The sequence below is a fragment of the Myotis myotis genome, unplaced genomic scaffold (genome assembly GCF_014108235.1).
Source record: "Myotis myotis isolate mMyoMyo1 unplaced genomic scaffold, mMyoMyo1.p scaffold_m19_p_6, whole genome shotgun sequence".
Taxonomy (NCBI): Eukaryota; Metazoa; Chordata; class Mammalia; order Chiroptera; family Vespertilionidae; genus Myotis; species Myotis myotis.
In genome coordinates, this window is record NW_023416368.1 from 26,235,692 (window position 1) to 26,250,130 (window position 14,439).

The 14,439-nt window shown below is 40.2% G+C and overlaps 1 pseudogene; it reads right to left on the bottom strand.

Annotated features, from left to right (window-relative positions):
- Positions 1 to 2,421: 2,421 nt before the first annotated feature.
- LOC118657599 lies at positions 2,422 to 3,008 on the bottom strand (annotated as a pseudogene).
- Positions 3,009 to 14,439: the final 11,431 nt, after the last annotated feature.

A 14,439-nucleotide genomic window follows, 5' to 3' on the forward strand; every position in this document is an offset into this window, starting at 1 on the left:
CCCCATGTTCCGCGCTCTGCCATCTGCTGCTGACGCCTGCCATGCTCCACACGTGCCCCCTGGTGGTCAGTGCACGTCATAGCAACCAGTTGTTCGGTTGTTCCACCATTCAGTCTATTTGCATATTAGGGTTTTATATATATAGATGAGTGCCTGCTGTGTGGCTGGTACTGAGCTAGCACGCTAATATAGACACATCAACATCCGCGTAATCCCTGCAGCTACCCTGTGCGATCTATATTTGCATTGCCTTTGCAAATGAAACTGTTGGGGCTCAGAGAGGTTAATTAACCCACTCAAGGTCAAAGAGCTGGGAAACGGACTTCAGGCTTGAACCTAGAACCGTTTTACCACGGATTCTCAGTGTATCACACTGCTACTCCTTACCATCAAGTACGATAGATCTTAAAATCATCAGGGCTTAACCCCTTTTGTATTGATTCTGGATTGGGGCTAAAGAAAGGAATTTTCAGTTTTAGTGGTTTGCTGCTCCTTTTCTCAGAAGTGGATTATAGGGATGTCTGGTTACAGGGGTCCCTGTAACTCTGGTTATAGAGACGATTACTCATCTTTCTGCTTCTTATCCCTTCTGGCTACTTCAGTCTTGCACATATCTTCAGAATAGCAAAATAAAACCAATCCCTTTTCTAAAATTCATCTATCTTTCCCAGTTACATTTCTAAGCAAACCTGCAGGGACACAAGCCTCACAGTAAAGTCCCACCATTAGATGAGTCCAGAAGTTCTCCCTGCTCCTGAAGGGTTTTACAATCCACTTGAAGTGTTTGACCAGTGACATCAAGAGTGGCAAATTTTCTATCCAAACAAAGCAGGCTGCTTCTTTCTTTATTTGCTTTCAAGAAATGGTGGGGGGGGGGGGCGCTTTAGTTCATGTATACATTTTATATGTCTTATCCCATTAGATCATCACTGTGTTTGTCTTGCCTTTACAGGATGGAGTAAATTCTAAAGAATTTGGGGGACTTTAAAATCCACTGAGTTTCCCCCCATTGATATTTTACTCCCCTGCAATGCAAACTCCAAACTATTATTCTAGACCCAGTCAAATATAACTTCCATGCAGTATTTTCTGATTATTCAAAGCAGAATTAATATTTCCATAAAAGTTTGCACAAACTCTACAGTATCAATTACCACACAAAATAATTATCTTTGTACTGATTTATTTACCCATCAGACTTTCATTAAATACCCTGTGATCAGGAATCACATCATGTTAATCTTTATCTTCCTCACTGATCACATGGCATTTAGTAGATCCTCAATAAATTCTGAATGAATTCCATATATATACACACAGGTTATTCATCCTCTTTTAAAACACTTTAAATGACAGCTCACTGTTTCAAGATTTTATTGTTATGCAGATATAATTATTTTATTGTTGTGCAATTAAATTATTATGAGGTCAAATGTCTTTCCTTTTTTAAGTAATTTTTTATTTAACACATTCTAATCAAATAGTAACTGCAGTAAATAAACACTTTGAAAAACAGGCAGGTATCCCCCCATATCTGGAGGAACACAACTGTTGATGTCCATGGTTAAAACAATTCAAGGACAACTTGGAAATTTCTAAAGCCATTTGCAAAAAAAAAAAAAAAAAAAAAAAAAAAAAAAAAAAAAAAAAATCCATGTCAACAGGATTGCAACACAGCTACTTCAAAGGCTAAAGACTGAAATGTCTATCTACATGGTTTTATTAACAGGGGTTGAATAGTACCTGTATAGCATGACATTCTTGTCTTTAGCCTTAAAGGAAAAGGCAGTCTTTTTTTTTCTGTTTGCACCAGTTTGAAATATTGCCGAAGTAAGGCTCCCTTAAAATGGATCACTACAGTGCTCATTCACATGAGAAAGTTCAAACAGGAAGTCAAAAGACAAATATGGGGTTTCACGATCCCTTTTTTTGGTTGACTCCGTTAATTGCATGAAATGAAGGATAAACACGCACAAGCATATCTGATCCACAAAACCGCTGGGTACATCAGATGCAAACTAGAACCTGTCCAACATTGACTCAGATCACCAGGCATGTAAAATGGAAGTGGAGCCTGTCTCAGTTGCCTTCCCCTTCCTCAGTTCTCCCCTGTGGAGTCCTTTACTTCCACCAGAAAGAAAGGGACCTCAGAAAGGCAAGGCATTCTGATAAAAATGTTAGTTCAGCTTTAACTTAAAAGGATCAGCTGGTCCTAGCCTTGGAAGGGATGCATTGCTTGGGCGAACACAGATGCGGGAACTTGACCTGGCTACCTCTTGACACAGAGAGAGATTAGAGAGGTTCAGCTGTAATTAGAATTCCAGGTAGTTATGCAGAGCTGCCACTCAAGTTTGGGTTCTCTTTTATGGAGCTGCACTCGGAGATACTCTATCTGAGGCATGTGTAGACAAAGGGACACACTTATACCTGGAATGTATATTCTCCCAGGTAATCTCTCAGTCTTCTTGGTAAAGGCAGTGCCCAGACGGCCTGGGTGCATTTGTTGATGGTGTGTCTGCAGACACGCTGCAGCGGTGGTGCTGATGTGTAGAGCGGTTTGGCCAGATGCCGGTGGACAGAGCCGGCCCGGGGGCTTCTGCGCCGGCCCGCTTATCCCTGCACATCTGGACATAGAAGTTGATCAGGTGAACCACACTGTCAAATTGCTTCAGCTTGGACTGGACACAGACGATGCAGTCCAATCGGAATTTCCCATCTTGATATTCGATTCGCAGATTAGTGGGTCCCGCTGATGTTTTCACAGAGATTGTTAGTAGGTAGTCTGGATTCGAACTATCGCTAATCAAGAAAGTCCCTTCCGGTGTCTCCTCTAATTTCTCTTTAGCTTCATTCACAGTCAGACCTCCCCAGTACCAACATGTTTGAGCTCCCGCAAGGCCCTTGCCAGACGCAGCCTCTGGGGAAGGCTCCTTCGCGACCCTGTTCCCCCGCCTGCTCCGCGTCCCTTCCGCTCCATTCCCAAAAGACTTCAGGCACCTGAGGGTCATGGGCAAAGGGTCGCCACAGCAAACACAGCTGGCCATCCGAGCTGGGGTCCAAGAGGCACCCACGTCCTTCCTAGAAGTCAGTGGGAACCCCAAAATGCGCCCCTGCAGAGAATCCAGAATCGTGGAGGAGGGGGAGGGGGTGGGGAGCTGCTGGTGCTTTCTCCCCAGGTCCTGGTGCAGGGATGGCAGAGACCCCGCAGGCCTGGTCACCCACAGCTTGCCGGTTCCGCACCCTGTGGTGCTGCAGAGCTCCTGGGTTCAGAGCGAGGAGCCTGGAGCTTGGAGGTGCGTGAGTTGCCAGGTCGGCAGGGGTCGGGGCTTGGCCTGATGGCCACTCCCCCGTCTTTCGAGTGTTGAGCTGAGCTCATCTCCCCCCCCCCCCCCAACCACCACCGCCCCGCACTTCCATCTTTGCTCCCTGTTGGGACTTTGGGACCCACCCCGATGAAGTGGGCTTCTCTTTAAGCATTTGAAAAGGGAACGGCCTGCCTGTCCCTGTGGAGGGCCTTCAAGGGACTGCTGCTAAACTAGAGCCATCCTGCTTCCTCTTCCCAGGACCATCTCTAATAATCAGGATTCCTCTGAAAGAGCGGCGCCACATCATGCCCCAGACGCGGTAGCAGCACTGGCACTATGGGATCCTACTGAGCTGATCACTATATTTTTGCTAATAGCCTTAATAATGTATTTTCATTATATATATATATATATATTCTATCCATTCTCTCTCAGGTGTCTTTTTCTTTCCTTTTTTTTTGTTTAATATGTTTTTTTTGGGGGGGGGGGGAGTTTACCCATTGCTTAGAGAGAGAGGAAGGGAGAAGGAGAGAGAGATAGAAACATTCATGAGAGGAATATCACTGATCTCCATCAGCTGCCTCCTGTACTCCCCCTGCTGGGGATGGAGCCTGCAACCCTGGCATGTGCCCGGTCAAGGAGGTCATCACTCAACCACTGAGCCACACTGGCCGACAGGTCTCTTTTCCTTTTAACCGTAGAGAAGTCAAATTTCTAATGGATCCTGCTATAATTAACTTTATAACATTAAAAGTAAAACTTCATACTTGCATTGTTTAAAGATGACTTGTTTATTTGGGATTTTAGGGTGCTTAGGTCTAAAGACTGAGCTCTGAATAAAATCATGTATTTTGTAGTTAATTGGTATCCTGTCTACTTGATAAGCCTATAAATAACTAGGCATTAAACAGTCACATTCTGAGTACATTTCCAGATAGGTGCTGCTGACCTTATTAACTCACTGTTCTAGGTGGGGGCCCATACCTAGCAAAACAATAATAGCACCATCCGCAGCGGGTGGGCTTTTGTGCACTGAGCGCCAGGTTCTGTGCTAAGCTTGTTACATGCTTGTCAGCTAGGACAGGCTTTGCATGATGATGAACAACTTCAAATTCATGATGGCTCAAGACAACATTTATTTTTCTTTTTATCTTGCTACACATCCAATGTGGGAAGGAAGGGGTAGGATTTTGCTCAACTTGGCCATTGGAGAGGCAGGTGAATGGAAGTTCTTTCTTAACATGTAATTCCTCAGCATCATGACAGAGAAAAGGAAGCATGATAAATACCATAGGGGTTCTTAAAGTTCCTTTCCAGAAGTAACACATGCCATTTCCGCTCACATTTCATAAGCAAAACCAGGTACATAACCATATCTAACTTCATTTTTTTAATATCTGTGTGTGTCTCTTAGTACAGTGCCTGACTCAGAGTCACCACCAAGAAAGTAGATATTGAATGATTGATTGAGTGAATGAATGAATGAATGAATGAATTGAATTGAATTGAATTGAATCTTTAGTTAGGATGCCCCTGACCCTCAAACCCCAGCTCAAAATACTTTAAGACATGAGAAAACCTATTACCTTATACACCAAGTATTTCTAAAGTGGGCAGCTCCAGCGATGAGTGAGTGTGAGGCTTGGGGAAGTTATTAGGGTTGAGATCCTTTCGTCTCTGTGCTCTGCCATTGCCCAAGTGTCCCCTTGTCTGGTAAGCCTGCAATCTCATCTCCCCTTCCCATGGTCACAAGGTGGTTGCAGCCGTTCGGGAGTCATATCCAATGACATCAGCATCCAGAAGAGGAGGAAACCAACTGTTCCGTGGGATCCCCTCTAAGATGAGAAGCTTTGCCAGAAGCTCCCCCAGTACACTTCCCCTCATGTCTCTGTGGCCAGAGTTGTGTCACATACTCATGCCTAAACCAGTCATTGGCAAGTGGCCTAGGCTCTGTGATGGACTTAGTCCCGGCAGATCCATCTCCAGGCGAGGGGTGGGTCACTCTCCTCTGAAGCCCAAGCCTGTGAGGAGAAGGGTGAACCCCTGAATACAATTGGAGTTCTGTTAACAAGGAAAAAGGAAGGATGGATGTTGGATAGAGCACATCAGATTCCCCAAATCTCTTCACATTAACTGCTCCTCACCATCATAGCTTTGATCCCTCAAACTTTCCGGGTCTGTTGATGACCTTCTGAGCTTTTCCTTCATTTATTTCATCACCACCCCCACTGGCCTCAATTAAGTCAGAAGTTTATTGCGATTGACATGGTGGACTTTGGAAAGGCCAGGTTCATTGTATATAGACTAACTTGATGTTAGCTGTATAAAGTAAACCACTTAATGTATACAAGGCATAAGTCAAATACAATTTCTTCCCAGAATCATTGGCTAATACTTATTATAGATTATTTTCCCTTCTGAATGGATAGTAAGGTCAAAGCTGGACTGGCGAGGCCACATTAATTTTGACTATGCAATGAGCAGAAAATATTGACCCATACATCCCTCTTCCCACAGTCGATTGAGGAAGAAACAGCCAAAGAGGCAGAGCACAGCCACTAGTTGTTTCCTGTATAAAGCCTACAATGTAGCATCTGTTCATTTGAACAGTTCTTTGAAAAGAGTTGAGGTACCCAGGAGACTTGGGGAAGCAAATATATGTTCCAGTCCTTTCATACAGGATGAGAATGGAGCCAGGAAAGTTTAGACCAGGAAGTTTGACTTTGATAGCAAGTGAGGATCTCAAGAGACAGATGAGGGATGAGGACCACCCCATTTGTTCCGGGCTTGCCATTACCTCGTGAGAGAGCACAGCCTGTCTGGGAGCCTCAACGGCCAACTTCTTAGGAAATAAAGCATGAAAAGAAGTGATCAAACATCAAAGATCATTGAACACTGGGATTTTAAAACTTCTAAAATCCGAAAGCACTATCTTAAAGCTAATGTCTTGTTTAGTCCTCCAGTTTAACTATTAATGAATACGGATTAAGAATAAAGGAGGGACTGACTCTCCATCAACTGTAACTGGTTTCTGGGGCACTTGAAAGCACTTGAAGAAGCACTTTTGAAATATTTTGAACATATTAAGTTGTCACTGAGAGCCTTTTCCTAATACCTGACAGCCAGGATACTGTTCTGGTTGAGGTAGAAATTGCATACATTATTTTATTGCTCACTTTATCGGGGCGCTGTGTCAACACCCTGACCAGACCAAATAGGTTGTCAATGCTGGGAAGTGCCTCTTACCTCTCGCGCTATCAGGAAGTCGCCACTGTTGGTTTAGCTAATAGAGTTTCTTAAAAGTTCCTTTGGCACACAGCACTGGAAGTTGGGCTTTGTTCTCCTCTTCTTTTAAGGAGCAAGACTCACATTTAAAATGGTCACATTCAGCCCGGCCGGTGTTGTTCAGTGGTTGAGCATTAACTCATGAACCAGGAGATAATGGTTCAATTCCTGGTCAGGGCACATGCCTGGGTTGCAGGCTCAATCCTTAGTAGGGGGCATGCAGGAGGCAGCTAATTGAAGATTCTCATCATTGATGTTTCTATCCCTTTTTCCCTCTTCTTTCCACTCTCTAAAATCAATAAAAACACATTAAAAAATAAATAAAATGGTCACATTCAGGCACAATTATGAAGTACCTACTGTGTGCTGGGTCAGAAGCATTCAGGAGGGTGTGCTTTCTGACTAGTGAAGAAAGGGTGTACATGGCACCTGGAGCAGCTGCTGGCTGGTAACAGCTGAATAACTGCAGAATTCATGAAACCATGTCTCCATTCTGTCTGAATGACAAAAGCAAAAGAGGTACTTTTAAACGGAGCCTAGCCTTAAGTTAAATAAAAATTTAATTGAGAGAGTAGACTTTCCAAGGACCTACTACAAGTAAAAAAAAAAAAAAAATTAAAATTAAAACATAGCAGCTTCTGAAATTTTCAGACCTGGGAATGGCGACGGAGGATAGTGCTGCCTCTCTAAGATTATAAATTCCTAAAAATAAAGGGAAGTGTCAAAGTTGTTCTTTGGTCAATGCCCAAAAGACATTTTATTCCTGGGGAAAAAAAGCCATAGACCCAAATGCAAAAAAAAAAAAAAAAAAAATCAAAGACTTCACTTAAGCTGGTTACTTGAAGTCCATCCTAGCTCCTCTTCTCTCCCTCACCATGAGATTTAGATGCAATAGCAGTTAATTAAAACAGATTTTTTTTTTTGGCTTTTGTATAAATATAGTCGGAAAATGAGAAACTAACTTGTGGAATTCTGGGTCATTCTCTAGTTTGAAATCACAAAAACCTTTACAATGGCAGGATCTTCGTATTATTTCCTATAGTACTTCCAGTGCCTGGTACCTACTAGATGGTCAATAAGTATTTTTAATGCATTCAAAAAATATGCATGTTCCTGCTTACATAAGAACGAAAACCATGAATTTCTGGAGCAGCATGTGTATGAAACAGTAGTTACCTCTGGGAAGAAGTGGTAGGAAGGAAGAATTTTATGTCTCTTTTCATGTATAAAATTTTATGTGAGTTTGAATCACCATTATAATTAGGGTGAAAGATTAAAAATAACCACTCTTGGGTTTACTTTAAGAAACATTTATAGCAAAGGCAAGAAAGAAAAACTATTTTCCCTTGAGCTTGAACAGCAGCCTTGCAGAGTGTCCCCCAGGGCTGAGTTCAGAACTACGGGTGCAGCCTTTGAGTGAGGTCTATAGGGTGTTTGTGTCAATGATGTGGTTCTTTCTTTCCATTTTTTTTTTATGTAGAGTATAGAACCCTTACTTAAAATAAAATAGCCCTAGCCGGTTTGGCCCAGTGGATAGAGTGTCGGCCTGCGTACTGAAGGGTCCTGGGTTTGAATCCAGTTAAGGGCACATGCCTGGGTTGCGGGCTTGGTCCCCAGTGGGGCACATGCAGGAGGCAGCCTGTCAATGATTCTCTTTCATCATTGATGTTTCTCTCTCACTCACTCTCCCTCTAAATATAATGAGTATTCTAAATATAATGAGTATCTAAATATATCTAAATATAATGAGTATTCTCTACTTTTTTCTATCCACATATGCTTTTGCATAATTCAATATTGTAGGAAATGGCTGCAATTGCATATTTCCCATTCTTGTTTTTCCATTAAAGTTATTGGGATGACATTAGTTAATAAAGTTATTCAGGTTTCAAGTGTACAATTCTATGGTATATCATCTGGATAAAGGGTTCAAATATATGGTGTCAGACGAAGATTTGACTTTGGGTGGTAGGCACACAATACAATATATAGATGATGATGAATGCTTGTGGTTCTTGATCCTGACGAAATACTGAGGAGAGCTACTAGTACTTTGAGGGATATTTTGGAGTTATATAAACAGGTCTGTTAAAGAGATGAAATAAAAAGACCTAAGGCATTTAGCATAATGAGTAAGGAAACCAGATGCAGCTTGCCTGAGTTTGAGTCTTGACCTTCACTTACTAGCTGTGTAATGATCAGTTCATTTTGCTAGACCTCAGTGTCTCATCTCTAAGATAGAGATGAGAATAGTACACAGTTCCTAAAGTTGCTGTGAAGATGGAACAGCAGTCAATACTTGAGCTCCTAGGATAATGTCCAGCATCACAACGTCAATACTTGAAGGCACCTAGGATAATGTGTATCAGCATTTGTTTATTGTCTTCCCCACCATCACCCCTTTCTACCCCAGAAGGTAGATTTCCCGAGAAAAGCATCTTGGCTGGCTTGTCTACCTCTGAATCTACAAAGACTAGAATAAGACCCCATCTTCTGCTCAATAAATATTTGTTAATTTAATTAATTCTTGAATTAAGACCGTATAGCCTCAATCTCACCTAAAGAGGTGATTTGAGCTCATTTGTCAGCAGAGAGAAAAAATCCAGGAGTGGTGGAAATCTTGACACACCAGAGAGCAAGAATTATTAGGAGCCTAGCATCAAAAGCATAGGTGGAGAGATATGTGTGGAAAGAATAGAGAATGTTTCTTGCCTTGAATATTGGATCTCGCCTAAAGCTGACACATATCACCCTAGCTTTCACTCCCAGACAGCTGGGCTCAGATGTCATGTGATTAGACATATGCTGTAATTCATCATCTTTATAAAATGGCTCAGAGGCTTACACCCAACAAGTAGCCATCCAGGCAGCCCTGTTATGGTCCCCACAACCTTTCCTTTATGTGTTGGTTTGCTTCCTAAATAACCAGACCTTGTCCTATTCTTATAGCATCTTCATAAGATGCAGGAGTGGTTTGTGTACACCCTATTTAGAAAGCTCCATACACATGTGGAAAGAAGCCTTTTGGCTAAGTCAAAACAAGTCATCTAGATGTATTCAGCAAGTGAGTGTTTATCAGAAAGTGTTTAATAGAAAGGAAAGTCTCCACCTTTAGGGAAGAAGTTACAGCTAGGGAAAGGAGAGAATTTCCTTGACTTCTAAGCTTCAATAAATAGACACCATGAAGTATAGTATTGTGCCTAAAATGAAGGCTACTCAGTTCGTTCTGTGTCTTAATGTATGCAAATAAGGATAATACCTTTTTTGTTACATTTGTCTTTAATATACAGGGTTGGGCAAAAGTAAGTCTTCAGTTGTGAATACTCAAAACACAGAGTTTATTCTTGTATTATTATTTATTAATAATTGTATTATTTTCCATAGGAACAGCTATAGTTACTTATCTTTGGAAAAGAGCCTCATTGTGACACTTGGCAAAGATAAAATTCAGTCCTTTATGACCATTGATGCAGAAATTCTGGGATCCATTGCAAATTGCATGATAAACAGTAACGCCAAAACCACAAAAATGATGACAAGTTATTTGTCCATGGCAGTGGTAAAGAATACAGGCATCCTCTGCTTTTTGAAAGTTTGCTTTATGCCACCTTGTTTTTATGCAAGACCTTGATTAGTCCTACCCATTGGCACTGATGTCACAGAGGCAGCATGAGCCCAGGGCAGCGAGAGCAGCTCTGCGAAGCTCCTTCCCCAGGAACCACACTCAGCATCTCAGCATCAAGCTGCCAGAGCTTTGGCCTGTGTCTGGGAGCATCTGTGCTTCAGTATTACTTGTTTTGTGCATCCATCAGCAAAATGTGTCCTAAGGTGATTGCTTATTCGCTTCGCCCCACTTCAGTTTGTGAAGGAGTTCATAGGAACACTATTTTCAGACAGCAGGAGAACCTTTATAAATTAGATTTGTGGGGGTTTTTGGTATAATTATTATTAATAGTGAAGCAAAATTTGATAAACAATAAAAACATCATGTATGCTTTCTCAGAAATGTTAGAAGAGGATGTCTAAATGAGATTTAAAAAGGAAAAAAAAGGCCGAAACCGGTTTGGCTCAGTGGATAGAGCGTCGGCCTGCAGACTGAAGGGTCCCAGGTTCGATTCCGGTCAAGGGCATGTACCTGGGTTGCGGGCACATCCCCAGTAGGAGATGTGCAGGAGGCAGCTGATCGATGTTTCTCTCTCATCGATGTTTCTAACTCTCTATCTCTCTCCCTTCCTCTCTGTAAAAAATCAATAAAATATATTAAAAAAATAAATAAATAAAAAGAAAAAGAAAAAAAAAGGTTTTCTAAAGACATTCTAACCCCATCAGGAGAATTATTGAGTCATATCTGATGTAGAGGCTCCAAACTCCATTTGACTTCTTTTTTTTTTTTTTTTTTGCATTGTAATTAAATTTTTTTAACTGGAATGACCATATATATAAAATGCAAGAACAGGAACTTTTCACTTTCTGCACTTTTAAATTTCCAATAAGTATTTGTTAATTAATTTTTTAATGAATGCTTTGTATCTTCAATCCCATGCAAAGAGCTCATCTGTCAGCAGGGAGAAGGCAGGAGTGGGAGAAAGCTTGATGATACTGGAAAGCAAGAACCATTGGGAATCCTCATTCCCCATGTTTGTACTCAATCATTCCACCAACATTTGTCAAGCATTTTTATAGACACTGGAGATAGAGGGGCAAACATGATGAAGACTCTGCCTCCTGGATAAGCTCATTTTGATAGAGAAGGTAGATAGGGAAGATAGGAAAGGTGAGGACAGAGCTCTGCAGCACAACATTTAGAATCTAATAGGGTAGTAAAAACAAGGCAGAGAGACGATCAACTAACCTCCAATGACAGAGGGAGATAAGGGGAGCATGGCATCATGAAAGCCTTTAAGAACGTGGCTTCTAGGAGGACATAATCAAGGTAATTGCTATATAGCAAGAGACCACATATGATGAAGATAAAAGAATTGGCCACTGGATGTGGCAAGATTCCAGTCAGCTAAGACATTGAAAAGAGCAAATGTGCTGAGTGGATGGGGACAAAGGCAGCCAAAGGGAGGAGGAGGAGAGAACTAGGAGGTGAGAAAGTGGAAACATGTTTAAACAACTCTTTTTAAGAAGTTTTGATATAAAGGGAATTTTAAAAATGAAGCTAGTCTGGGAGCTAAATGAGTCCTCTGCAAAAGACAGTAAGTCCCAAGGGCATGAGAGACCCAGGACACCACTGCTTGGCTCGGCTTCCGCCTACTATGGCTCCACAGAAATGGAAGCCTGGTGTGTCAGATTTCCAATTTTTCAAGAAAATCTAGATCCCCCCAATTGTACATGTTGATTCAATTTACTTAAAAAATTTATTGTGACAGTCAAACAACTCACATCTGTAGGCCAGATGGTTCAATAAAGGAAAACCACTGGTCTAGTGATTAGAACTGGAAGGGAGAGGGGTTGCCTGTCTGTTCTCAATTCTACCGCTGTTCTCTTTCCGAATGCCATCCACCTCACATGTGCACTTTTCTATATACTGTTCTAAAGTGGAAAAAATGTTAACCACTTAATTTTTGTTGAAGTGATACCAAATAACTAGCTTTACCTTTTCTCAATTGAATTGATTTGTTTTGATTTGTCCAGTTAACTCTTTATTAAATGCACATAAAGTACAAAAGAAAAGAACAACAAAAAGTTTAAAAACAATAACATTTAACTTTTTTTGTGGTGAGAACACCGAAGATCTATCCACTTGGCAGATTTCAAGTACATGATACAATATCAGCTGTGGTCCTGTGGCTGTACACCAGGTCTCCAGAACTTACTCATCTTGCATAGCTGAAACTTTGTACACCTTGACCAAAATCCTCCCACTTCCCCCTTCCCCAGTCCCCCACAACCACCATTCTACTTTCTATTTCTATGGGTTCGACTATTTTAGATTTCGCATATGAGTGAGATCATATAGTATTTGTCCTTCTGTAATTGGCTTATTTTACGTAGCATAATGCCCTCCAGTTTCATTCATCCATGTTGTCACAAATGGCAGGATTTCCTTCTTTTTTATGCTAATATTCTATTGTGTATGTATGTGTGTGTGTCTCACATTTTCTTTATCCATTCATCTGTAGATGGATATTTAGGTTGTTTCCATATCTTGACTGTTTTAAATATATGGTGAGTATTTCACATTGTACACACAATCAGGCCATCAGGTTATACACCTTAAATAGATATAATTTTTATTGGCAATTATACATGAATACAGCTGGGGGGAAAGGATGATAAGATACTCCTGTAGCTTGCATACACACTGCATGTCAGTGAGGGGACAATAGAAACTGTGTACCTGGGGAGCTCCCAGGTATTGCACCAAATTGAAGATGCTCTATGGCTATGAAGTGTGCCCTGTACCATTCTATGAAGCTAATTAAGTCTAGTATGAGATGAAACAAAAAGCAGGAACATTTACCGTAGCAGTAAGTAAGACATCCGATACTTAAAGTATAAATTTAATAAAAGATGGTAAAAACCTCTATACCAAAAAACCTATATAATATTATAAGAAGAAAGTAAAGATGATGTTAAATAAATGAAAAGATATTCCATGTTCAGTGATTGGAAGATTCAATGTAAATAGTATCAGTTTTCTTCCATTTGATATATTAATTCAATAGCTAGCCAAAATCCCAGAAGGTTTTTCTTGTGGAAATTGACAAAGAGATTCTAAAATTTTAATGGAAATGCAAAAGGCCAAGAATGCCAAGGTAACATTGAGGAGAATGAAGTTAAATATTAAGAGTCATTGTAAAGCTTCAATAATTAAATTAATATGGTATTGGCACTAGAATAGACAAATTAAACAATGGAACAGGATAGAGAATCCAGGAATAAATGCAAACATATATAATCACTTGAATTATGACAAAATATGGCCTTTTCATGGTGCTAGGACAATTAAATATTGAATTTTGACCCTACCACACACAAAAACCAATTTAGTTATATTTTAGATCTAAGTGTGAAAGGCAAAACAATGAATTGCCTATAAGAAAACATAGGAGTGTATCTTCTTGCCCTGAGTTAGTGAAAGATTTTTAAACTAGACACAAAAAGCATTAAAATGCCATAAAAGAAAGGCTTGATTAAGTGTATCACATTAAAATAGTAAGTCCTATTTATCAAAAACTACCACTAAGAGAGTGAAAAGGCAAACCATGGAGTGGGAGAATATATTTGTAAAACCTATATCTGAACAAAGGACTTATATCTAAAATATATGTGGAACTCCTTTAAAGAGAAAAAGGACCAAAAGCACAACTAAAAGCAAAAATGTGCAAAAGATTTAAAGAGCACTTTACACAAAAGGATATTCATATCACAAAAAACACATGAATAGGTGATTGACATTATTAGTCATCAGAGAAATGCAAATTAAGGCCACAATGAGATACCACTACAAATCCACCAAATGGCTATCATTTAAAAGACTGATAATATCAAGTTGTTGGCAAGCATTGAGGAATAACTGAAATTCATCTACTTGTTAAGAAGAATGTAAATTGGTATAACCAGTTAAAAATTTTGTTAAGTTTCTACTAATGTCCAACATATTCATGGGGGAATTTACTCACATGACCCAACAGTTCTATTTCTATGTATATTTTCAACAGAAATTTTTGTGTGTGTAAGCCAAAAGACATAGTCAAGAATATTAATATTACCTTTAAGAGCCCCAAAACTAAATATTCATCAACAGAATAATGAATAAATTGTGATATATCTATATAAGGTAATGTTATTTAGGAAAAGAATGAACAGTTTTAAACTACATGCAAGGATTGGGTGAATC